General features: G+C 39.5%; 1 long non-coding RNA gene and 1 other non-coding gene across 2 annotated transcripts; both read right to left on the bottom strand.

Moving 5' to 3' along the window:
• Positions 1 to 9,897: 9,897 nt before the first annotated feature.
• On the bottom strand, positions 9,898 to 9,971 carry Trnav-uac. Its single transcript has one exon. It is a non-coding gene; the product is annotated as a tRNA-Val (tRNA).
• A 7,195-nt stretch (positions 9,972 to 17,166) lies between these two features.
• On the bottom strand, positions 17,167 to 20,625 carry LOC123520644. The gene is made up of 2 exons (XR_006679324.1): positions 19,423 to 20,625; positions 17,167 to 18,552 (listed from the first exon to the last, which is right to left on the bottom strand). It is a non-coding gene; the product is annotated as an uncharacterized LOC123520644 (long non-coding RNA).
• Between the last annotated feature and the right edge of the window lie 6,518 nt (positions 20,626 to 27,143).

Genomic DNA, 27,143 nt, shown 5'->3' with positions numbered 1-27,143 from the left:
AGTTTTACTAATTTGTCATGTTCCTTTTTGGGCAATTACCATTTGTTAGGATTATATACTGAAGAATATTGTGTTGGATCTGTTGGATCAGAATATTGGTTAGTTGGCACAAGAGTTTCGGATGTTTGCTGGACGTCAGATGCTCCCTGGACACAACTAGTGTCTATTTGTTTCAGTAATGCCTTCGAATTTATTTGCTTCAATTCCAGCTTAGTTTGTATGAGCAGTCTCCTGTCTTCAATTTGCTTCAGATCATTGGCAAAATCCATAGCAAACATTTCCAATGGGTCTTTTGTTTCTTTCATTTTCTGCTTTGAAATTGCAAAGGTTTCTTTCAATAGATTGAGCTTCTCTTGCTCAATGCTGTCCGAACATGCTGTTCTGTACCTTTTCTGCTTCGACTGCGAAGCTGAACACGTCGAGGCCTCGCTTGGACACCTGCTTCTGGCTAAGGATATTCCAGATGCCTGTAGTGCTTGCTCCACCAAATCTTCCTCATTATTTTCCTCCATTTGGTCGTTTGTGTCATCGAAGCTCTGGGCATCGTAGTCTCGTTCACTGCACTGTGTATCCCCCAGGTGACGATGTCATTTTACGTCCAATGAATTTATCTTTCACGAAGAGAAGCTTTGTAAAATAAAGCCATGTTATCTGAGAGAACTTGTCAAAGGCCAGGGCACCAGATTTTGTTTTCGGCAGGGAATTCACGTGCTTTCTCATGGCATCTTTTATATATATATATATATATATATATATATATATATATATATATATATATATATATATATATATATATATATATTGGAATATTGTATGGTCAAAAGAAAAACGTGAACAGTTAGCAAAATTTAGAGTCGTAAATAACCTTTCCTAAATAATGAGTTAAGAATAACCTTTCCTAAATAATGAGTTAAGAATAGTTTCTTACGATATTATTCTAACCAATACGTTAATACCTAAGTCCTATTCGATATAATTTTTTTTCACTTTCAGGTTTTGTCCACGTCTCAATACATCTCTGTGGGAAACTATATTTTTAATATCTCTCAGACATCTTCCTTTCTCAGCTTTTTACTATGCGATCTTGTGCTTCAGATGTCATATTCTTCTCTCAGGATCAGTTTCTCATTATCCACTTGGTCCATTCCGTTGATCAATTTATAAACTTGTATCAGGTCTCCTCTCTCCTTCTTTGTTCCAGGTTGGTAGATCCATAGCCTTTAGTCTCTCCTCATATGTCATCCCTTCAAATTCTGGAACCATTCTTGTAGCCATTTTTGTAGCCTCCAATTTCCTTATGTGTTTCTTTTATGAGGGGTCCACACTACTCCTGCATATTCCAATCTGGGTCTTATTATAGTACTTATCAATTTCTTCATCATTTCTTTGTCCATGTAGTGAAATGCTACTCCAATATTCCTTAGCAAATTATATGTTTCTCTAAAATTCTATCAATATGGCTTACTGGTTGATTGTTTTCTTCCATCGTCACTCCTAAGTCCTTTTCCTTTTTACTTTCTCCAGTTCTACTCCATCTCCCATCTTATAGATTCCCACAGGTCGTCTTTCACTCTTTCCCATTTCCATGACATGGCTTTTGTTCACATTGAATTCCATTTCCCACTTCTTACTCCATTCCCAGATCTTATTTAGGTCTTCTTGCAGTATTTCACAATCCTCCTTTTGCTTTATAACTCTGCACAGTTTCGTATCATCCGCAAACAAATTTATGTAGCTGTTCACTCCTTCTGGCATGTCGTTAATATAAATGAGGAAAAGTATTGGTGCCAATACTGACCCCTGTGGCACTCCGCTTTCTACTGCTCTCCACTTGACTTCATATCTTTAACTACCGTCCTTATTTCTCTCCCTCAAATAATTTTCTATCCATCTCAATGTGCTTCCTTTTAAGCCACCCTTCTCCTCTAACTTCCACAGTAATCTTGCATGTGGCACTTTGTCAAACGCCTTTTTAAATCCAAATAAATGCAGTCAACCCATCCTCTCTCTCTGTACTCTATCAACTATTCTAGAATAGAAACTCAATAAATTAGTTACACAAGACCGTCCTTTTCTAAAACCAAATTGGCTATTTGATATTAATTTGTTGTCTTCAAGGAACTCGATCCATTGTTTCTTTATTATTCTTTCACACATCTTGCATATTACACTAGTTAGTGATACCGGTCTGTAATTTAAAGGTTCTTCCTTCCTTCCGCTCTTATATATGGGAACCACCTCAGCTCTTTTCCATTCTACTGGCACTGTTCCATTTTCTATTGAGCATTTTATGATGTTGTATATAGGACTTGCTAGTTCTTCCCTACATTCTTTCAGTATTCTGCCTGAGACTTCATCCGGTCCCATTGCCTTCTCTTCATCCAGTTCCTTCATTAACTCTTTTATTTCAAGCTTGGTTACTTTAATCTCTTTCATATAGATTGTCTCTATTACCCTGTGGCCTCTCAAATTTGGATTCCTTAGTAAAGACCTCCTGGAATTTTTATTTAATAGTTCTGCCATACTTTTGGGTCTTCCACCATCCCGTTCTCTCCTTTTAACCTTTCTATTGTTTCTTTTGCCTAATTTTTCCATTTATGAATCTATAGAACAATTTTGGTTGCTCCTTACATTTTTCGACAATGTCTTTTCAAGTTCTTTTCCTCTTCCTTCCTCACCTTAACATATTCATTTCTCGCTGCCTTGAAGTTTTCCTTATTTGCTGGATTCTATTTCTCCTCCACCTTTTCCATGCTCCATCTCTTTTCTCCTTTGCCCTAGCACACCTTGCATTAAACCAATCTTTCTTTCCTTCTTCTTTAGGTCTATATTTTGGGACATATTCCTGACTCCTGTTTTGTATATTTCCAAAAATAAGTTATATTTGTCTTGCATTGTCTCTGAGTTTTCCATCTCCTCCCAGTCTACGTTTTAAAATAGTTCTTGAGATTCTCAATATCAGCCTTTCTGTAATTTAATCGGTCTCCTTTGTATGAATCGTCTCTATCTTCCTTTCCTCTTCTATATCTATTTCTAATATTGCATGGTCACTCTTTCCCAATGGGCACTTATATCTTATATCATCATTCATTTGTATACCCTTGTAAAAACTAGGTCCAATCTCGCCGCTCGTCGTTTCCTCTGAATCTTGTGCATTCCTTTACTCTCTGGTCCATCATATTGTCTATCATTAGGTTCAAGAATCTTTCTCCCAGGCTTCTTCCCCATACCACTTTCATAATTTTCCCAGTCCACTTCTTTACAGTTGAAATCTCCTACTAATATCACTTTTCTCCTTTCTTTAACGATTCTCATTAGACTCCTTATTGTGTCATCTATCATGTCTTTATATTCTTGATTGGTCCATGAATTTGTTTTGGTGGCACATATGTTACAATGATTGTTAACTCTTTTTATTAATATGCATCTTAATATACAATACTTCTGCTTTTCCTTCCCACATTCCACTTGGTTTATCACTATCTCCTTCCTTAACATTATCATGACTCCTCCTCCTCCTTTACCCACTCTGTCTCTTCTCCATACATTATACCTATTATCCAAGTCTATTTTGATTGCCTCATTTAGTTTTGTTTCAGCCAGGCATACAATATCTGGATTTTCTTTCTTATGTAATCTCTTAATTCTAATTTACTTGATAAAACCCGTCTATGTTCGTATACATCATTTTTAGTCTTTTGCCTTTATCATTTTTAGTTAAACTTGTTCCACTTTTTCTCTTCCTTCTCGTTTATATACCATTTCCTTATCCTGTCTCCTAGAATTCTCCAAAAATGCCTTCTTCTCCTCTTCTGACCTTTCATTATTCTTTTCCTTACTGCTGCTGCCAGTTCATTGTATCTCTTCCTTTCTTCCTCATTTCTATTTTTCTTTATATAGATATCCTTGCAGCCTTCTGTTTCTCTAAGTTTTGTTGTTCTATATAATATTTCTTCTGTTGCTGCTTGTGATTTTAGTAGTATTTTAATTGGTCTCGTTTTTCCTTCTTGATATGGTCCCATTCTGTTTATTTCTTCTACTTCCTCTTCCAAGTTCTGCCTATCTTCGTCATTAGATTCTTCAGTAGGTCTTTGACTGATTTCATTTCTTCTTTTTCTTTTTGGTCTATATTTTATATTTTTTCTTTTATTCCAAATACGACTACACTCTTCTTTTTTCTGCAATTTCTCTAACTAGATTTTCTTTTGTCTTGAGGACTCCTATCATTTTGTTTGTCATATTTTCTTCTTTTTCTTTAAGTTGTTCTTGAATCACCTCCTGAAAATCAGCCTTATCTTTCTTATCTTGGACTCTCCATGCTTGTACTTCTTTTTAATCACGTTCTGTACTCTTTCCTCTTCCTTGTTTACTAGATCTTTCAGCTTCTCTTTTCTTTCTCGGCTTTACCGAGTCCTTCTTCCATCTGCTTTTGTAGTTAGCTACTTCCTTTTTAGTTCTTCGTTTTCCGCTCTTAGCCTAGCTTCATTTTCTTCCACTTTTTTATCCTTTCTCTCAGTTTTATAAACTCTTTTCCTGTTCTTCATTCTCTTTCATTTCCATCTTCTCCTTTATCAGTTTATCTAGTTTATATTCAATATTTGACACTCTTTTAGTAGTGAAGTAGTCGTCGAAACCTTCAATACACGCTCACCCACCAACATAGTCATCATCAGCTTTCTTTCTCTATCTCATGTCTGCATTTTGATGGAATCTCTTTTCACTCATCATTCCTTAATAATTGATTTCATGAAGAAAAATGAGTCCACACTACCTGCCCAGGCCACTGTAAATACTGTACAACAGGTATGTAGTGAAGATCAGCTGATTGTCGGTGGTGCCAGTGCGTCCTTCCTCACCGTGTGTGTGTGTGTGTTGTATTTACCTAGTTGTAATTTTACAGGGCCTGGGCTTCATGCTCGTGTGGTCCCGTCTCCATATCTACACTTATCCAATTTTTCTTTAAAACTATGCACACTCTTTGCTGACACCACTTCCTCACTCAAACTGTTCCACACCTCAACACATCTTTGTGGGAAACTATATTTTTAACATCCTTCAAGCATATTCCTTGGCTATCTTTTTACTATGCGATCTTGTGCTTCTAAAGTCATTTTCTTCTCTCAACATCATTTTCTCATTATCCACTTCATCCATTCCATTCAACAGTTTATAAACCTGTATTAAATCTCCTCTCTCTTCTTTGTTCCAAGGTTGGCAAATTCATTTCTTTTAATCTCTCCTCATAGGTCATTTCTTTAAATTCTGGAACCATTTTTGTTGCCATTCTCTGCAATCTCTCCAACTTCCTTATGTGCTTCTTTTTATAAGGGGACCAAACCACTCCAGCATATTCCAATCTTGGTCTAATTACCATACTAATTAATTTCTTCATCATATCTTTATCCATATAATGGAAGGCTAATCCAATATTTTTTATCAAATTATACGTTTCTCCAAACATCTTATCAATATGAGCCTCAAACTGCCCATGGTCTTGTATTATCACTCCCAAATCCTTTTCCTTTTCCACCTTTTTCAACACTACTTCTTCACCCATCTTATATGACCCTCTTGGCCGTCTTCCACTCTTTCCCATCTCCATCACATGACTTTTGCTCAGATTAAATTCCATTTGCCACCTCTTGCTCCACTCCCAAATCTTATCCAGGTCTGCCTGTAAAATTTCACAATCTTCTTCACTCTTCACACACCTACACAACTTCGCATCATCCGCAAACAAATTAATATAACTGTTTACTCCTCTGGCATGTCATTAATATATACCAGGAAAAGTATTGGTGCCAGCACTGAGCCTTGTGGGACTCCACTCTCCACCACCAACCAGTCCGACTTTGCATCCCTTATTACCGTTCTCATCTCCTCCATCTCAAGTAGTTTTCCATCCACTTTAACACTTTTCCTTTCAGTCCTCCATAAATCTCTACTTTCCATAACAGTCTCATGTGAGGTACCTTGTCAAAAGCTTTCTTTAAATCCAAATATACACAGTCCATCCATCCCTCTCTCTCTTGTATTTTGTCAACCACTCTTGAATAAAAGCTCAGTAGATTTGTTACACATGACCTCCCTTTCCTGAAGCCAAATTGATGATCCGATAATAACTTATGATCCTCCAGGAACCGTATCCAATATTTCTTTATCACCCTCTCACAAATCTTACCGACCACACTTGTTAGAGACACAGGTCTATAGTTAAGAGGCTCTTCCTTACTGCCTCCCTTATAAATGGGCACCACTTCAGCTCTCTTCCACTCTACTGGTACTTCCCTGTTTCTAATGAACACCTTATAATATCATATAATGGATCAATCAATTCTTCTCTACACTCCTTCAATAATTTTCCTGAAACTTCATCTGGTCCCATCGCTTTATCATCTTTAAGTTCCTCCAACATTTTATATAACTCCTTTTAGGTATCTTAATGTCATCCATGTGCACATTTCCTTGTACATTCTGTGGCTTTACAAACATTGTTTCTTCAGTAAATACTTGCTGAAACCTATTATTTAGCAATTCCGCTATATTCTTAGGGTCATCTACTATCCCTTGCTCTCCTTTTAATCTTTCAATGGACTCTCTTTTTAAGTTTACCATTTATGAACCTGTAAAACAATTTTGGATGTTCCTTACTCTTGTCTACAATATCTTTTCAAATTTTCTTTCTTCCTCCCTCCTTACCCTCACATACTCATTTCTTGCCACTCTATAATTCTCCTTATTTAGTATATTCCTGCTCTTTTCCATCTTTTCCAAGCCACATCTCTCTTTTCCTTAGCCTTAACACAAGTTGCATTAAACCAATCCTTTCTTCCTTCCTCTCTCGGTTTATACTTTGGTACAAATTTCATAACTCCTTCTTTATAATATTTCATAAAAATCTCATATTTCTTTTGCACTTCTCTGATTTGTAACATCTCCTCCCAATCTAATTTTCTGAAATAATTTTTCAAACTTTCTGTGTCCATCTTTCTATAATTCAATCTACCACTCCTGTATGTCTCGTCCTTCCTTCGCTGTGTTGTTGCTATCTGCATTTCCATAACCACATGATCACTCTTTCCCAAAGGACACTTGTATTGTATATCTCCACATAGGTACACTTCTCTTGTTAACACCAAATCCAGTCTAGCCGGTTCATCATCTCCTCTATATCTAGTATTTTCCTTCACCCTCTGTTCCATCATATTTTCCATCATTAGATTAAGAAATCTCTCTCCCCATGCTTCCTCTCCAACACCACTTACTAGATTTTCCCAATCCACCTCCTTACAATTAAAATCTCCTACTAGTATCACCTTTCTTTTTCCAGATAATACACTTTCCAAACTCTGTAAAGTATCCTTGATCATATTGTCGTATTCCTTAATGTCCAAGAATTTGTTTTAGGAGGTACATAGGTCACCATGATTATTAATTCTTTTCCATCACTTTTTATCCTTATGCTTATCACTTCTGCGTTGTTCTTCCCATACCAAACCTTATCCACATTTATTTATTTCTTCGTCATAATCATAACTCCTCCTCCACCTTTACTCTCTATCCTTTCTCCATATATTATATTTATTATCCAAATTTATCTTTGTTTTTCATGCAATTTTGTCTCAGTCAAACACACTATATCAGGCTTCTCCACTATCATATAGTCTTGCAATTCCAATCTACTTGACAGTATCCCATCTATATTAGTATACATTACGGTCCACCCACTGCTCCTCTAGGGTTCCTCCGTATTCCTTCTTTCCACATACCACTTTCTGACTCTCTCTCCTATAACTCTCCAAAAACTTTTCTTTCCTCCTCAGACCGCTCATCATTTTTCCTTCTCGCCTCTTCCACCAATTCCTTATATCTTCTCCTCTCTTCCTCATTTCTATTTTTTCTCACAAACACCTCTTTACAACCTTCTATCTCTCTAACTTTGATGTTCTATATAGGATATCCTCCACAGATTGTTGTGACTTCAGTACTACTTTAATCGGTCTGCTCACTCCTCCTTATACGGACCCAGTCTATGGATCTCTTCCACTTCTTCTTGTAGGTCTTTTTTTTCATCATCATTTAGATTTTTGAACAGATCTCTTACCGTTTTTAATTCTTCCTTAATTCTCTTAGGCTTATATGTTATATTTTGTTCTTTCATCCCAAATATTAACACACTCTTCTTCTTTTCTGCTATTTCCCTTATCAATGTTTACTTATTCTTCATTACATTAACCAGTTCCTTGGACCTTTCTTTTTTGTCTTCCTTCAACTGATCTTTAATTATTTCTTGTAATCCAACCATCTCTGCTTCCCTCGACTCAGTCCATTGTGTTTTCTTCAGTTCCCATTCCCTTTCAAGCCTTTCATTCTGCTCACTAATCATTTTCTTAATGTCATCTTTCTCCTTTACTACTCTATCCATTTTCTCCTCCAACCGTCTCTTGTATTTTTCAGTCTCCACTTTCAAGTGCGCATTCTCATCCACCAATCGTTTTTCATTTTCCTCCAGTCTCTTAACTCTTTCCTTCAAAGCCTTGCGGAATTCTCTATCCTGCTCCTCCTCACTCCTCTGAACTTTTAATTCCTCATTTCTCTTTATATATATATCTTTGCAACCTGCTGTTTCTCTGAGTTTCGTTTTTCTATATAGTACTACTTCTGCTGCTGCTTGTGATTTTAGTAATATCTGAATTGGTCTCACTGTTCCTTCTTGATATGGTCCCATTCTATGGATTTCTTCTACTTCCTCTTCTAAGTTCTGTCTATCCTTGTCATTCAGATGTTTTAGTTGGTCTTTTACTGATTTCATTTCGTCTTTTTCCCTTCTTGGTCTATATTTAACATTTTTTTCTTTCAGTCCAAAAATAATTACACTCTTCTTTTTTCCGCAATTTCTCTTACTAAATTTTCTTTTTCTTGAGGACTCCTATCAATTTGCTTGTCATATTTTCATCTCTTTCTTTTAACTGTTCTTGAAATACTTCTTGAAATGATTCCTTGTCTTTCTTATCTTGGATTCTCCATGCTTGTACTTCTTTTTTAATCACGTCTTGTACTCTTTCTTCTTCTTTGTTAACTAGATCTTTTAGCTTCTCTTTCTTTCTCGGCTTTACCGAGTCCTTCTTCCATCAATTTCTTGTAGTTCGCTATTTGGACTTTTAATTCTTCATTTTCGGTTCTTAGCCTAGTTTCGTTTTCTTCCACTCTTTTTATCCTTTCTTTCAATTTCTGGAGCTCTTTATCCTGTTCTTCATTCTCTTTCATTCCCATACTCTCCTTTATCAATTTATCTAATTTACGTTCGATAGTCAAGACTCTATCAAATAGTGAAGTTTGCGCCGTATCAAAGCCTTCAAATTCTCTTTCTCCCTCACCAACATTGTCATCATCAGCTTTCATTCTTTCCCTTGTCACATACCTGCATTTAGATGGAATCTCTTTCTCACTCATTATTATTTAACACTGTATTCATGAAAAAAAAAAAAAATGAGTCCACACTTTTTGCCCAGGCCACTGCAAACCCAAACAAAGGTAGTGAAGATCAGCTGATTCTCGGGAGCGAAGGTATTGCGTGCTTCCTCTACCGCGTCTCGTGTGTGTGTGTGTGTGTATTTACCTAGTTGTAGTTTTACAGGGCCTGGGCTTTATGCTCGTGTGTGTGTGTGTGTGTGTGTGTTTCACTGTTTGATGTGCTGCAGTCTCTGACGAGACAGCCAGACGTTACCCTACAGAACGAGCTCAGAGCTCATTATTTCCGATCTTCGGATAGGCCTGAGACCAGGCACACACCACACACCGGGACAACAAGGTCACAACTCCTCGATTTACATCCCGTACCTACTCACTGCTTGGTGAACAGGGGCTTCACGTGAAAGGAGACACACCCAAATATCTCCACTCGGCCGGGGAATCGAACCCCGGTCCTCTGGCTTGTAAAGCCAGCGCTCTAACCACTGAGCTACCGGGCGTGTGTGTGTGTGTGTGTGTGTGTGTGTGTGTATATATATATATATATATATATATATATATATATATATATATATATATATATATATATATATATATATTACTAGACAAAAGTTTGTGACCACATGGGTACATTCTTGCATATTTATGGTGAAAAATTATTGGTGTTTATGAGTGTGAAGTAAAATTAGACCAAAATTTCTTACCATTCTCTGATAACGTGGAATCTTTCCTGCTCAAGGCCAAGCACAAAATAAACACTCAGTCCGCCCTAGGCAGTAGTGGAGTGAGCTTTTTCTGTGCTGTCCTGTTCTGTGACAGACCTCTGAATTGACATGACTTGGGTAGTTAGTAATGGGTAATGAAGACTCTGCATTATGGATATGTCCTACCCTTTCTGCATCCTCCTCCTTTGTCGACTGGACCAATAGAGTTTGTGAGTTATGCAGAGGGGTCAGATCGTCATGTGGACTTGGACTTAGTGGTACAAGACATGTTGGTCAAAGGGGCTTTAGAGTTTCTAGGGGGGAGGGCAAGCTAGAAGGCTTTTATGCCCGTCTGTTCCTTGTTCCTGAGGTAACAGGCGGTTGGAGACCTGTGTTCAACCTTTCAACTCTGAACAAGATTTTAGTGGTCAGCCCCTTCCGGATGGAGACAGTGGCATTAGTTTTGGAGTCTATGAACGTGGGGGATTGGATGGTGTCTCTGGATCTGAGGGATGCATATTTCCAAGTACCAATCCACCAATTCCCACAAGTACCTACGGTTCGTTTGGCAAGGCAAGGTTTTACAGTTCAAAGTTCTTTGTTTTGGCCTTGCCACCACCCCGCAGGTCTTCACCAAGGTGATGGCTCCAGTGTCTTTCATGGGCTCATCAACACGATATCCCCTGTGCCATTACCTGGACGATTGGTTGGTCACAGAGATGACTCTCCAGGGATGCATAGGCGCCATCCGGGTTGTGTTACGGCTGTGTGCTCACTTGGGTATTAAGATCAATCTGCCAAAATCAGACCTAGTACCCAGCCAAAGGAAGCAATACCTGGGCATGGTGGTGAATTCAGTAAGGGCTCTTGTTTTTCTGTCGCCAGAAAGGGTGGCACAGAGTTTTCTAGAGGACAGAGCCCCTACGGTGTCTCTATGGAGGTCACTCCTGGGTCATCTGACTTCCCTGGAGAGGCTGGTCCCAGGTGGCTGGGTAAGCTCTCAGTCCCTTCAGTGGTGCCTCAGAAATCATTGGAAGGTAGTGTCGGACCCTCCCTGGTTGTGTTTGGCAGACCTTTCCTGGTGGATAGATCCAAGTCATCTAATCAAGGGAGCTCCCTTTGTGATGGCACTTCCAGAGCAGTCTCTGTTTTCCGACACATTCCTTCACAGTTGGGGTGCTCATCTGGGGGACTCTCTATTCTTGGGGGTGTGGTCTGCACATCAACCACCTGGAGATGATGGCTGTTTTCCAGGCCCTGCAATCCTTTCAGCAGGAAGTCTCAGGCATGGTGGTGTCTCTCATGTCAGACAGTGGTAGCCTATTTGAAGAACTCAGGGGGCACCCAGTCCGAGTCCCTCTCAGGTTTGGCAGGGGCACATTCTCCAGTGGTGCGAAGACAACTCGGTCTCTCTTCTCCCAAGGTTCGTGCCAGGACAGCGCAATGCAGTGGCAGACGTCCTCAGTCGCGAGTGTGTGGGATCAGAATGGACCCTGCATCTCATAGTGTGCATGCAGGTCTTCAAGGTGTGAGGTGTGCCACACGTGAATCTGTTTGCCACTGCCTCAAATCAACAGTTACCTCTATATGTGTCTCCCCTGCCCGACCCAAAAGCTTAGAAAGAGGATGCTTTTGCCTTTCCATGGAAAGCTTGGATCTGTACACCTTTCTTTCCTTCTCTCTGATTCGGCGGGTGCTAGTTCGAGTCAGAGAGTCTGCTTGTGTTAGCGTGACTCTGATTGCCCCACGGTAACACCAGGCGGACTGGTTTCCTCTGCTTCTGAGTCTGCTTGTGGACCATCCTCGAGTTTTGCCGCAATGGACCTCTCTACTCTGCTAGCCTCATAGCCACCTCTTTCACAAGTTGCCAGGGGTTCTTCACCTTCACGCATGGAGACTCTCCAGCGTCTCTTCCGAAAGAGAGGCTTTTTGTGGAAGGCTGCTAGATTTATGGCCTGTCTAGTCAGACAGTCTATCAGGCAAAGTGGTCCGTCCTCTGTTGTTAGTGTGAGTCGAGGGGTCATCATCCTCTCTCAACTTCTGTGATAGACTTAGCAGACTTTTTTTTTTTGTTTGGGACATTAAACATTTGTCCTTGCCGTCCATTAGGGGCTATCGTTCCGCTTTGGTCCCCATTTTCCAGCAGGTTGGCTTAGATATCTCACAGGATAGGGATCTGCCAGCTCTGTTTCAGGGCTTTGCCAAGTTGGCTCCTCCTCGTTCACCACACATTCCTGCGTGGGATTTATCCTTAGTTTTAAGCTCATTAATTAAGTCCCCTTATGAGCTTCTGCATTTGGCTTCTTTGAGAGATGTTACTCTGAAGTCCTACTTTCTCTTGGCTTTAGTTTCTGCTTGCTGAGTTAGTGAGCTGCATGGACTGTTAGCAGAAGTTCATCACTGAAAAGGGTTGGGCTTCTATGACTTTCTCGGTAGCCCCAGATTTTCTAGCAAAGACTCAATTCCCAGGTGATTTATCAGTCTGACTTCACCAATCCTGCTCTTACAAAGTATGTTGGCGACTCGAAAGGGGACAGGCTTTTGTGCCCAGTCAGAGCCATCAGGAAGTACCTTTGTAGGACCAGGGACTGTCATCCTAGATGCTCCCACCTTTTTGTGACAGTTACTGAGCCTCGGCGTGTAGTGCACCATCATACTATTTCCCTCTGGATATGTCAGGTTATCCAGCATGCACATGTGGATGTGTCTGAGGAGGACATGCGCTTGGTTGATCAGGTGAAGGCACATGAAGTTAGAGCAGTGGCGACGAGAGCCTTGTTCAGGAAGATTCAGAGTATTCTTGCCATTCTTTGGGCAGGAACCTGGAAGAGTATGTCCACTTTTGTTTCTTTTTATCTCAGGGATTTTACTCATAGATATTTGGATACCTTTTCTCTGGACCCTGTTGTATCGGCTCTCAGGGTAATTCATTAAGTTTTCTTTGGGGTTCCTTATACAATCACTATTCAATTTACAACGTACGCGAAATACGACCACCCGTACTTACGACCACATCCAGCAGATCAGCAGATGCCTATTATGAGTTTGCTGTATTGTACGTTTGGCAGCACAGCGTGTGTAAGATAGTTGTGGCAGCACCCAGCATCGTGTACGACAGTTACGGCAGCACAGCATCTCACAGACTCACACTCACAGCATCCTACCACTTCACTTGTTGACTAGATATCGTCGCGAATATAATAGTACCATCCTAAATTAAAGGTCAGGGTGGGGTCAGGTACCTGACCGCACGCACCTGTTTACAGCGTTGCCATGTTTCCATCAGAGGTTGCTATGACTCCTCCAACTCCTTTTTTTCCCTCCTTCCCCATCTGTCTCTCACTGCCTCCCTCCCCTCCTTCCTCTCTCTATCTATCTCTCTCTCTCTCTACTTCCTGGATGTTACTTTTCATGCTATAGTATGCCAATACAGTAATTGCCCATGTATCCGGATCGCCAATATCCGGAATAGCATCTTCATAAGTAGATGTAAATATATTTGTGTGTGTGTGTGTGTGTGTATGTATATATGTATATATATGTATATATATATGTATATATATATATATATATATATATATATATATATATATATATATATATATATATATATATATATATACGTTTGCGCATATTGGGCCACCGTTGTACCACTACTTTTATGATGTCATATGAGCTACTTACAAATTCTCTCACATGCTTGCATTTTAAGTTCACAAAATAACATTTCTATTAGCTTTTTATATATATATATATATATATATATATATATATATATATATATATATATATATATATATATATATATATATATATATTGTTCCAGCCTAGCAGCGAAAAGTGGTTGAGTTGTTTGTTTACATTTCTCTGTGAGACACTCCAAGGTAGAACTTCCAATTATCAAATGGCCAAGATGAGCTGCTCTGTCATTTATGAGTTTATTTTTTTGATAATTATATAACTTTTCCGTCAGGAAGCCATTTTTTAAATGTCTTGTGTGATTGTGTCATAGCCTGAGTCATGCCCTACACAGTACTTGGCCAGGAGTCAAGTAGGGACGTGTGTCATTTAGCTCTAATTTTTGCCTGACAGGTATAAGTTGACGAGAATTAGAATGAGAAACATAAAGAAGAGAAGACAACTAGAAACAAACAAACAAATATATCGTTGTGAGACAGCTGGACTTTCAATTCTGGCCTCCCATCTCCCCTTCGTCATGCGTGTTATCTCCCCCTCCAAGACCCTCACTCATCCCATGCCTCACAGCCAGGCTTCTCCACCATCTCTCTAAATCATAAGACTGTTATGATCTTTTCAAAAACTTTTTTTTTCTTATGGCCTTCATGACATAATTCTCACAATAACACTATTACAAAAAATTATGTTGAGACAAAGGTAAAAAGCTGCACTAGATGAACAATAAATACATCACTATCATTATCTCACTTCAGCACACTAATAATGACTCAGGTAGTGTCCAGTTCAGCAGTGAAACAGTAGATTGCCATGACGCTGCTAATTGCACCTTCCCAACCCTCACATTTTCTAGAGAAGCAGGTATCTAGTATGTTATCATTCGATCATTCTCCAGGAAGTCATTATTGTATACACAATCATTTAATGTGCTTTCATTCATTGTTATCTTACCCATTTGGGTTATGTACATGTTTTTTTTCTCAATTTATAAGGGGTTGGGAGAGGAAATTCCGCGTATACGGATATTTTGCGTATCCGCCAGGGCCTTGGCTGCTATAATCCGGATACGCGAGCGATTACACTATTAAAATTTAGACTTTATTTCCATGCCACACAATGGCATAAAAGTCTTTTCTTTCTTTAACCTACCGTATTAATATATCATCAACTAAGCAACTGAAAACAATGCTGTATACAATGATAAATGTTATTGTACCTATAACGTATCTCACCCTTAAAATGGATGAGAAAGATAGATCTTAAAATAAACATACATATATTTTGAGTGCTTACGTATATCTGATTTACAATCGTTTTGACTTACGACTGGTTGGTCGCAACCAATCTAGGTCGTAACTCGGATGGTGCCTGTATATATACAGTTCTATGTATTGTCCTCTGTGGGGTTTGAAGTCCTTGGACCGTTCTCAGAGTGAGAGTTGTTATGCTCCTCTCACTCCTCTGGTTTTGTCCCTCTGTCATGGGATACAAGTGCTCCACCCACCTCAGGATATGGCCGCTGCCTTGTAAGTTTTGGATTTGTAAGAGTGTGTGTCTTGGGGGAGTGAAAGTTGTTATTAGAGGTGAGGTCATCCTCCCTCGTATACTTGGGATTCAGTTCTTAAGCAATAATTAATAATTATGGGTAGTAGTGCAGGTAACTCTCGATTTACGCGATAGATGCCAAGAGGCATCGCGTATACCAAAATTTGTGTAAAACAAGCATGTAATTCTCATAAGAAACAATAGATAATAGGGGGGATGTGGGATGTGGTCCAAAAAAATTCTTACAAAATACTCTATTTATTTGGCTAAATTAACATGTTTTTATTATTAACCATTCTAAATACTAGAAGTGTATTTAAAGTAAAGGAAAAAATAAAGAAATAATAATAGAAAGCAAAAAAATAATAAGAGAAAACAACAAACAAAGAATACGTAAACACAACACTCACTGAGTCACTGCCTTCACCACTCACACCACAGTCAGTCACCATCTCTCTCTGAGCTTTTCCATTTGGTTAAATTAACATGTTTTTATTATTTACCATTCTAAATACTAGAAGTGTATTTAAAGTAAAGGGAAAAGTAAGAAATAATAAGAGAAAGCAAAAAATAATAAAAGAAAACAACAAAACCAAGAATACGTAAACACAACACTCCCTGCGGGATCGTGGTCAAGATGGCCCCTGAACACAATGACCTTCCAAAACGGCCCTCCCCGACGGCCCCATGTTTACCACGATGGCCCCACACCATAGACCACGATGGCCTAAGTTTTTTTTTTACCCGTAAGATGGTTTGAAATTATACTTGTTAATACAGCATCTTATACTAAGACATTGTATTAACAAATCAGTCGCTCGCTATTCCCCCGTCCTTCCCCGTCCTTCCTCACCCCCTGATAGGTACTGTACCACATAGTACCATACGTGAGTACGTACTTACTTTTAATCACCGCAATAATGTTATCGTGTAATGTTTATCAGTAAATTGCATACTTGTTAATACAATCTGTCTTAAATATAAGATACTGAAACATTACACAGATTGCAAAACACAATATTAAAACATTCGGTATTTAGCTGCAGCTAGGCAGCAACAGTCATCATCACCTAAAAAAAAACAGTGGACTCGCACACCTCTCAGAAATTTTAAAATCATCTTACGGGTAAAAAAAAAAAAATTTAAATACATATGTGTATATAACATTTTCTGCTTAGAAATGCATGTTCTCCACCTCTTTCAATATTTACAGAAAGTCATGTTACACCTCACACTATATGTGCAGGGTACACCAGTGTACCAATGCATTATGGTTTTTAACCCTTATGTTCCAGTGATTAAACTATTTTCCAATATCCCATGACAGGTAAAAATGGTAAACCTAGAAATTGTCAGAAGACTGTTTGAATAATAAAAATTATTTTCTCTTTGTTATTCTGAATACAATGATGTACTTTCTAGCTCAATGTGACCTCTGAAAGTTTAGTTATTGCCTTATCAAGGATTACTCCTCTGCCCGCTGTGTGATCCATCAAGCAGAAACAGCTTGGTGAGCGATGACACCGCGCAAACACACACACACACACACACACACACACACACACACACTCTCTCTCTCTCTCTCTCTCTCTCTCTCTCTCTCTCTCTCTCTCTCTCTCTCTCATCTTGGAAGAGAAATTGTACACTTCCAATGAGAAAGAGAGAGAGAGAGAGTATTCTTTTACCCCTTTTCATATCAAGTTTCAAGCAAGTAACATGTAGGTATCCTCTCTCTCTCTCTCTCTCTCTCTCTCTCTCTCTCTCTCTCTCTCTCTCTCTCCTCAGAATCACGAACATTTAAAACTGCGTCACTGAGGCATTAAATGAGATACCCGCGGCACCAAGCAAGTAACATGTAGGTATCCTCTCTCTCTCTCTCTCTCTCTCTCTCTCTCTCTCTCTCTCTCTCTCTCTCTCTCTCTCTCTCTCCTTCCTCAGAATCACGAACATTTAAAACTGCGTCACTGAGGCATTAAATGAGATACCCGCGGCACCAGCCTCGCTTCAGTCTTCAGAGAGTAGGTTTGAGGAAGCAGCCAGAACCAGGTTGTCACCGGGCAAAGAAAAAGAACGGCAGGGAAGGACAGGGAGGACATTTAATGCTTCAGTGACACAGTTTTAAATGTTCGTGAAATTATGATCAAACATCACACTTGGTAAGTATTCGTTTAATCTATCAATTTCACTTCACGATCTTTAAAACTGACATCGCCATGGCATTCAATGAGAGTTTTAGAGTGAGTGCTTCCTTAAACCTATGAGAACCCCAAGAAGTTCATCAAGCAGGAAAGGTAAAAGCATAAAGTCCGATATCCAATACATCACATATATTTAACAATCTCTGATACCCAATATACCTTGTATTGATTTTGTAACAATACCCAACACACCATGTATATTTAACAGAGTCCAAAATTGATACCTATATGTGCAGTACAGGAACCGTGAGGTTAAGGACATTACTGGGCAGCTTAATCTTGGAGCAAGTGTTGCGTATCCCTTCAGACATAGGTCGTCGTCGCAGGCTCACATTGAGGATGGCAGCTAGACGAGCAGAGAGAGGGTCCCCCTTTTCTTCTTTACCATGAAAATGGTGGGAGAGGTCATCAAGGGCCTTGAGAAAGTCAGAGTCACTGTACCCAGCTGAGTCAAGGTCGGGCAGGGAAGTGGCGCCAAAGGTGTCAAGATCCTCCAAGGGGTTTGGTGGACACTGCACAGGCACCTCATCTGTCTCCGAGGCAGACAAGTCGTGAAAACCACTAAAGTCAGAGAGCACTCCCTGTGGGACACTTGTGCCAAAGTTCTCAAGTCTGGTGATCAAACCACTGATAACAGCACCGAGGCAATCCAATTGCTTGGTCGTGGCCTAGCCGGGCTGGTCAGCTGTTGCACTGTTGACATTACTTGGGCCCGCAACTGAAGGCGGTGAAGCGCACCTGCTCATCTGTTGCCCACCGCTGATAACCTGCCTGTCCTTCTTGGTTCTGGAATCCTCGTCATGGTTGTTGTCATCATTCTGGGGCCGTTTCTTACTCGAAGAGGAAGAGGACGAAGAGGAAGTAAGTCTGGGAGTGTCAAGTGATGAGTCCCGCACCAACATGTTGCAGAGGGGGGGTGGGGCAAACGACCGTCACTCCTTAGAGATGACAGAAGTTACAACAGCAGTCAGTAGTCAACTCCCTGGAGAGGACTAAAAAAACACCAGTCAACTCCTTAGAGAAGACGGTCAGCAGCAGTCAACTCCTTAGAGAAGACGGGCAGCAGCAGTCAACTCCTTAGAGAAGACAGTCATCAGCAGGCAACTCAATGAAGATCAGGAACAAACAGTAACCAGGAGACAGACAACACATCGTAGGCAGCAGCCAGCTCAAGGCACAAAGTGTAGACACCATGAGTGTAGCAAAGAGGGACAAGAAGCAGACCGGGGGTGCAAGGCCACTCGTTGTGACAGGAAGAAGCAGCAGAGGGAGAGTGGCTGAGGTCTAGACTGAGCGAGGACTAGCAGCGGACTGAAGTGGGGCTAGTGCCGCGGGTATCTCATTGAATGCCGTGGTGACATCAGTTTTAAAGAATGTGAAGTGAAATTAATAATTATGGGTAAGTAGATAAAAATGAATTTTACATTAAAAAATCCTATATCTTTATTTACATAACTTGTAAATAAAGATATGCCTGTGGAATTCTGGCAAAGCCAGAATTCCACAGGCATTTTCAAATGATATACAGGCTTGAATATTCTATATGAATTATCTTTTTTCTTTTATTCTATACATACTATTTAGATATTCAAGGAATCACAGTTTATACTAACTTCATATTAAATTGAATTAAACTACTTTTTAAGTGTATATGTTTTAAGATAGCATATAATACATTAATAAAAAACAAATATAATACAATTCTTAAGAAAATTAATTAAATATTCAGACTAGTGCTTGAGTAGCTTTCTAAATATAACAAAGTTTGAATATTGATTTACAACTGTATAAACATTTCTTCAACTTACGGGGATTTGGACAAGAGAATGGTGTGTACAGCTGTAGCAAGCCCGTGATGATTTAGTACCTGTGGCCAGCACTCGTCCAGGAAGGGAATTAGCAGGGAGTGGGTATGGCAGATGGGAGCGTTGTTAATGATCACAGTTGCTTTTAAAGGTTTTTTCTCCTTTTCCTCCTCTTTCTCAATACCAGCATTCTGTTTAAAGGAATCAGTAGTTAATTTTGAAAAGTTGTTCAGCACAATTTTGTCTTCTTAGTCATCAGTAGTTATTATCATCTATTTGATTTAGGCACATACACTCAAGGATGCTGAAAATCCACAGATATGCACTGCCAATCTTAAAAATAGGCTAAGTGCATATGACTATTGATGTACACACATCTGGGATGGACTGAAAAAGGAAGTGGTTCACATGAAGATGAACATAGTACACAATGTCAAGGCCAAATAAGATAATAAGAAATATAGAAACAGAACAGCTGTTATTCTTGTATTCTACAACTAGGCATACAAGCACACAAACACACTTGACTTCGTTGTGAGTGGAGGTGTTGCCAGCACCTCCAAGAGGAACACACTCCAACATCAGGGGCTGCAAAGCACACCTAGACTGTATGTACAGGAAGGAATGCGGCCATAGTGCTGTCCTGTCTCCAAAATAAGAAAGATTTGGGTGCCACTTGGAGTGAAAAATTAAGGGAAACATTGATGTAAGTGGCACTACCAGATGTATGGTTTCAAAACATTCACCATGTCTGGAAAACCAAAGATTTATTGAAACACCATTAGGGCTGTGGAGATTGAAAGAACATAACACTGACAAGAAATTTTCAGGAGAACGGTATGAAAAAGCTGATAAACATGGAGAGAGAGATGAGATATATGAAGGAAGTGATCTCAAGCATCGTGGAAAAACAAGACAAAGAAAATACAGAACTAAAAGTGAGACTAAAAGAATGTGAGAAAGTAAGAGAAGTAAACCAGATGATGAAAGAGGAAATGGAGAAGATAAAGAAACAAAATGGTATTTTAATGGCTACATAATGGGAATATGAAGAGTCATTAAAAAGCCTACAAGAGAAACTACAGGATGGGGCAGGCAAAGTTGAAAATGGAATGGGTGATATCAAATTGGAGGAATTAATAAATGCCTGGAAAAAAGAACAGGAAGAGAAAAAACATTAAATTCTCAGAGGAAGTAAAGAAGCAGATAAAAGAAAAGACAAAGGACTCAGTAATACAAGTAATTAAGGAGAAGGAAGATTTGGTGATGGACACAGAAGACAAGAGGAAATGTTTCTTAATTTTTGGGCCAAAGGAAAAAAAAAAAAAAAAACTAACAAGTTTGTGAGTGAGAGAGAAGAGAGTTGGCAAAGTGTTAAGTTAGATCAAGACAGTACACAGGAGTTGAACAACAAGTGGAGAAGGTGATTGAACTGGGAAAGTTTATTGAAGGGGGGAAAGAGGCCATTGAAAGTGAGAATGAGATCACAAGTAGCAGCAGAGGAGATAATGGCAAGAAAAAGAAAATTGGTTGAAGATACTGAATTTTATGAAATATGGATAAAAAGATATATGAACCTAGAAATGAGAGAAAAAGGAGTGCTAAGACCTTAAGCTAAGGCAAAACATGAGAAAAGAATGGAGACCAACAAGAAGAATTTCTACTTGTTCGGAAAAAAAGAGCAGGTAATGGAGGAGGCAAGAAATTATGAGTGACAAGTACAAGTATAGATGAGTTGTTGTTCAGTGTATTGGAGGTTAGAGACTATTTGAAGGAGGAAAGACCATACGTAATGTGAACAGTAAAAACAAAGCTAAGGGCAGAGATCCATGTTAACTTTAAGGAATAAGGGTATAAATTTGGAAAAACAGAGAGACCATTACGAAGTTAATTAAGGAAAATAGGATTTATGAAACACCAGAAGAAATGAGTGACCTTATGAATGAGAGCTTTAAATCAATATTTAATGAAGAGGAAGAGTTCACAGAACCAAACAAACAAGCAACACAGGAAGGACCAAGAGACATCATGGTGTTAAAACAGAAAATCAGAGAAATACAGTAAGTCCTTATACGGTACTTTGTTATGCGGTAAATTCATAGTTACGGTGTTTGATAATTACTACCCTTGATTCTGTTTATGGTTAGAAAAAATCACATAAACGGTATCCGCTCGCGTTTTCTTTACACCGTACCGTAGCGCCACCACGCCGCGCAGCCACAACAACAATCAGTCTGTTCCCATGTGTCCAACTGAACACAAGTGGGATCCTTATGGTGTGTTTTTTGTGGATATTATGAGTAAGGGCTGAAATTCCTATTGTCCCTTAGCCTTGGGAGGGACATCATTTGATAGAATACGTGCCGAGTGGAAGGTAAATAAAAAAAATTTTCTGTTTATTTCTTTTGCACATTTTTTATTTATTTAATTTTTTTTTTTTTTTTTTTTTTTTACATAGGGAAGAGGGCCAGCTAAGGGCAAAAAAAAGAAAGTTAAAAAAAGGCCCACTTGAGTGCTGGCTCACTAAAAAGTGCAAAAAGTGCCAAAACCGTCAGCCAGAATTAGGGGAGCAAATGCCTCGATACCTCCCTCTTAAAAGAAGACAAGTTGTAAGAATTCGGAAATACAGATGCAGGGAGGGAGTTCCAGAGTTTACCAATGAAAGGGATGAATGAATGAGAGTACTGGTTAACTCTTGCAATAAAGAGTTGGACAGAATAGGGATGAGAGGAAGAAGAAAGCCTTGTGCAGCGTGGCCGCAGGAGAAGGGGAGGCATGCAGTTAGCAAGATCAGTAGAACAGTTACCATGAAAATAGCGATAAAAGATAGAAAGGGATGCAACATTTCGGCGGTGAGAAAGAGACTGAAGACAGTTAGTCAGAGGAGGGGAGTTGATGAGACGAAGAGCTGATTCCACCCTATCAAGCAAAGCTGTGTGACTGGAACCCCCAAACATGCGAAGAGTACTCCATACAGGGACGGATAAGGCCCTTATACAGAGTAAGCAGTTGGAGGGGCGAGAAAACTGTCGGAGACGCCTCAGAACACCTAACTTCATAGAAGCTGTTTTAGCAAGAGATGAGATGTGAAGTTTCCAGTTAAGATTATGAGCAAAGGACAGACCGAGGATATTCATTGTGGAAGAGGGAGACAGTTGAGTGTCATTGAAGAAGAGGGGATAGTTGTCTGGAAGGTTGTGTCGAGTTGATAGATGGAGGAATTGAGTTTTTGAGGCATTGAAAACTACTAGATTTTCTCTGCCCCAATCGGAAATCTTAGAAAGATCGGAAGTCAGGCGTTCCGTGGCGTCCCGCGTGATCTGTTGACTTCCTGAAGGGTTGGACGTCTCTGAAAGAACGTGGAAAGATGTAGGGTGGTATCATCAGCATAGGAGTGGATAGGGCAAGAAGTTTGGTTAAGAAGGTCATTAATGAATAATAGAAAGAGTGGGTGACAGGACAGAACCCTGAGGAACACCACTATTAATAGGTTTAGGAGAAGAACAGTAGCCGTCTACCACAGCAGCAATAGAGCGGTCGGAAAGGAAACTTGAGATAAAGTTGCAGAGAGTAGGATAGAAGCCGTAGGAGGGCAGTTTTGAAATCAAAGTTTTATGCCAGACTCTATCAAAAGCTTTTGATATGTACTTTATATATTTTTTTATATGACTATTTTCATGTATTTTCACGTCTGTAGGGGTGACTTTCGATGTGCTGGAACACATCCCCTATTATTACATGTTATAATGGGTTCGGTATACGATAATTTCAATTTGCAGTAAGGTTTTCAGGAACGCATATGTACTGTATAACAAGGACTTACTGTACTAGAAAACTGGTAAAGCCCATATCACACTGTTGCTCTTTTCCTGCGAAATCATGTCATGCAATAGCATGTTTGATGAGAAGCCGCAGGAAATAATTGCACAAGGCATCTCAAGAAAGAAAACAACAACCACACACGTTACAGTGGGACAACAGAAAAATCACCAAGCATGGATACCATTAACTGAGCTATTTTAGCAGGTGAAAGCAGAATATAAACAAACCACTAAATCAAATGAATGTTCCATCCCATATTTAACAGATAAATTCAGGATGTTTATTATACAAGATGAAGAGATAAAATTTTCATAATCAAGTACTGATACCTAACACCAATTAAATGATAATATACTACAGTACAGTCAACCCTCGGCTATCGCGACTTCGGCTATCGCATTTTATTGCTATCGTGCACCCATGAAAAGCTGCTAAAATTTCATTATCGCAACCTCAGATGCCTGCTATCGTGCGCCCAGCCATGACGTCATGGAATATCCGAGCGCTCATTGGCCAAAACCGCCTTCCCGCCAAGATCAATTCGGCTATCGCGTTTTCGGCTATGGCGCGGCTATTTCGGCCCCAATTGGGCACGATAGCCGAGGGTTAAGTGTATGATATTTAATACAGTATAGTCATTATAGACTTTCAATGACTCTCTCCTAATCATAGGAAATCCATGAGAGTTTTTGATAGTTTCCATGGATGTTGCATTGAGTGAAATCTCAGTTCTTCTTCGACATCTCATTAAAAATTATGTCACATGACACAATATCACAGGAAAAGGTGTCCACGTAATACCCGCTTAACCCTTTCCTTCCGGCAATCGTATATATACGATTGCATCAATGCGTCCGTAGCGACGGCGATCATACCCGTAATCAAGAATTTTCACGCCTCAATTTTGAGCTCCAAGCGCAGTTTCTCGAGTCAGATGGTGAGTGGAAGTGTCTGGCATGTTTCCACATGTAGTGTTGTCACTAGCTCTGGAAATTTAGTGGTAACTAAGCTATTTTCCCTTTCTCTGGGTGACACTTGGCAACCCCAGTGACCCGCCGGGTGGAAAGCACCATGATAAGTGCGAAGAGACATCCTGATAAGAGCGAAGGATCTCAGATCATAACTCACCAAGGAGCAGGACAGAACATATGTATTTAGCAGTGCTTCTGAGTTTGAAGACAGTGACAGTGAATATTTAGAAGAAGAAACTGAAGAAAGCGAAGACATTAGTGAGGACTCGGCAAGTGAAAAAAAATATTACCTATCATTCTTTCATGTTAATTTTTTCATTATCTTCGATTTTATAATAAAATGGTAGAAGGTAACTTGTCAGAGAGAGAGAGAGAGAGAGAGAGAGAGAGAGAGAGAGAGAGAGAGAGATGTTATTTGCCTGAAACTTGATATGAAAGGATGAATCTCTCTCTCTCTCTCATTGAAGTGTACAATTTCCTCCAAGATGAGAGAGAGAGAGAGAGAGAGAGAGAGAGAGAGAGAGAGAGAGAGAGAGAGAGAGAGAGAGAGAGAGAGAGAGATAGAGAGTGTGCGTATTTACCTAGTTGTATTTACCTAGTTGTAGTTTTACAGGGCATGGGCTTTATACTCATGTGGCCCCATCTCCATATCTACACTTATCCAATCTCACTTTAAAACTATACACACTCGTTGCAGACACTACTTCTTCATTTAAACTGTTCCACGTCTCAATACATCTTTGCGGGAAAATATATTTTTTAACATCTCTCAGACATCTTCCTTTTCTCAGCTTTTTATTATGCGATCTTGTGTTTCGGATGTCATATTCTTCTCTCAGGATCAGTTTCTCATTATCCACTTGGTCCATTCTGTTGATCAATTTAAAAACTTGTATCAGGTCTCATCTCTCCCTTCTTTGTTCCAGGGTTGGTAGATCCATAGCCTTTAGTCTCTCCTCATATGTCATCCCTTCAAATTCTGGAACCATTCTTGTAGCCATTTTTTGTACTCTCTCCAATTTCCTTATGTGTTTCTTTTTATCAGGGGTCCACACTACTCCTGCATATTCCAATCTGGGTCTTATTATAGTACTTATCAATTTCTTCATCATTTCTTTGTCCATGTAGTGAAATGCTACTCCAATATTCCTTAGCACATTATATGTTTCTCTAGAAATTCTATCAATATGGCTTACTGGTTGATTATTTTCTTCCATCGTCACTCCTAAGTCCTTTTCCTTTTTTACTTTCTCCAGTTCTGCTCCATCTCCCATCTTATAGATTCCCACGGGTCATCTTTCACTCTTTCCCATTTCCATGACATGGCTTTTGTTCACATTGAATTCCATTTCCCACTCTTTGCTCCATTCCCATATCTTGTGTGTGTGTGTGTGTGTGTGTATGTGTGTGTGTGTGTGTGTGTGTGTGTGTGTGTGTGTGTGTGTGTGTGTGTGTGTGCGCGTGTGCGGTGTGATCGCTCTCCGGGCTGTTTCTGGAAGACGGATCACACAGCAGGAGGAGGAGGAATTCTTGATAAGGCATAAACTGAACTTTCAGAGGTCACATCGAGCTACAAAGTACATCATTGTATTCAGAATAACAAAGAGAAAATAATTATTAGTATTCAAACAGTTTTCTGACAATTTCTAGGTTTATCATTTTTTGCCGTCATAGCAAACGGGAAAATAGTTTAAGCGCCGGAAGGAAAGGGTTAAGAAAGGCAAAGGGGCCTGATGGAGTGTAAGGATGTAAACTGAGAGAATGTGGAAAACAACTGGTGATGTAATCAACAACACACTAATGGAAGGGAAGGTACCAAAGGAATGGAAAAAGAGCAAATAAAGTCCCAATATACAAAAGGAGGAAAAAAAAGACTGAGCCCTTAAATTATAGACCAGTGTCACTAACTACTGTTGAGGTAAAGATCTGTGAAATTGTTATTAAAGAAAAATGGTTACAATATGTGAAGGGAAAATTAATTAATAACCTCCAAATTGGTTTCAGAAAAGGAAGATCAAGCATAACAAATTTACTAAGGTTTTTTTATACAAGGGTAATAGATGAAGTACAAGGGAGAGATGGATGGGTTGACACGATGTATCTAGATATTAAGAAAGCTTTCAACAGAGTATCACATACAAGACTCCTATGGAAAATAAAACACATGGGAAGAATAAAAGGAGATATCTTAAGTTGGATAATAAACTAGTTAATAGATAGGAAAATGAAGACAATGATGAGACACCCCATCAAACTGGAGCAGTTACCAGTGGCATACCACAGGGTTCGGTGCTGACACCAATTATGTTTATGTTAACGATACAGATGAGGATTTGAGTAGTTACATAAACTTTTGAGAGTAATAAGGAACATTGGCAACTGTATGGAATTGCAGAAAGATATTGACAAGATCTGGAAATGGAGCCAAAAGGAAAAATTAGAATTTAATAACAAGAAATACCATGTAATGGAAATGGGTAAAACTAATAAAAGGCCTACATGGGGATATAAAATGGGAGAAGAGATTATAATGAAAAGGAGTGAAGAAAAGACCTGGAAGTGATTATACAAAACACCGTGACTCCAGAAAGGTACAAAATAGGTTATTTGCTTCAACATAAAAGACACTAATATCAGGGTGGTTGTCCTGGTACCAGTGGCACCAACGACATATGCAGGTGTGATGGAAAGAAACACCAGGGGGAAGCTTCCCTGTGTTTATTGTAGGAATACAAAATACTTGGTAGCGAGCGCGTGGAGGCTTGATGAGTAGCCGGCAGCCAGAGAATTATAGTCTGGGTACCTTGAATGAAGCTTGTAGCTTGCGTGATGATGCAGAATTACAGTCTACACACTGGAGTGTGACTGTAGACAGTAGACTGTAGAGGTAGACTGGCTGTGCTTGACAGGAGGACCAGTTTAAGAAAGGCA

This window comes from Portunus trituberculatus, chromosome 47, assembly GCF_017591435.1.
Source record: "Portunus trituberculatus isolate SZX2019 chromosome 47, ASM1759143v1, whole genome shotgun sequence".
Taxonomy (NCBI): domain Eukaryota; kingdom Metazoa; phylum Arthropoda; class Malacostraca; order Decapoda; family Portunidae; genus Portunus; species Portunus trituberculatus.
This window is presented reverse-complemented; position numbering and strand designations above follow the sequence as displayed.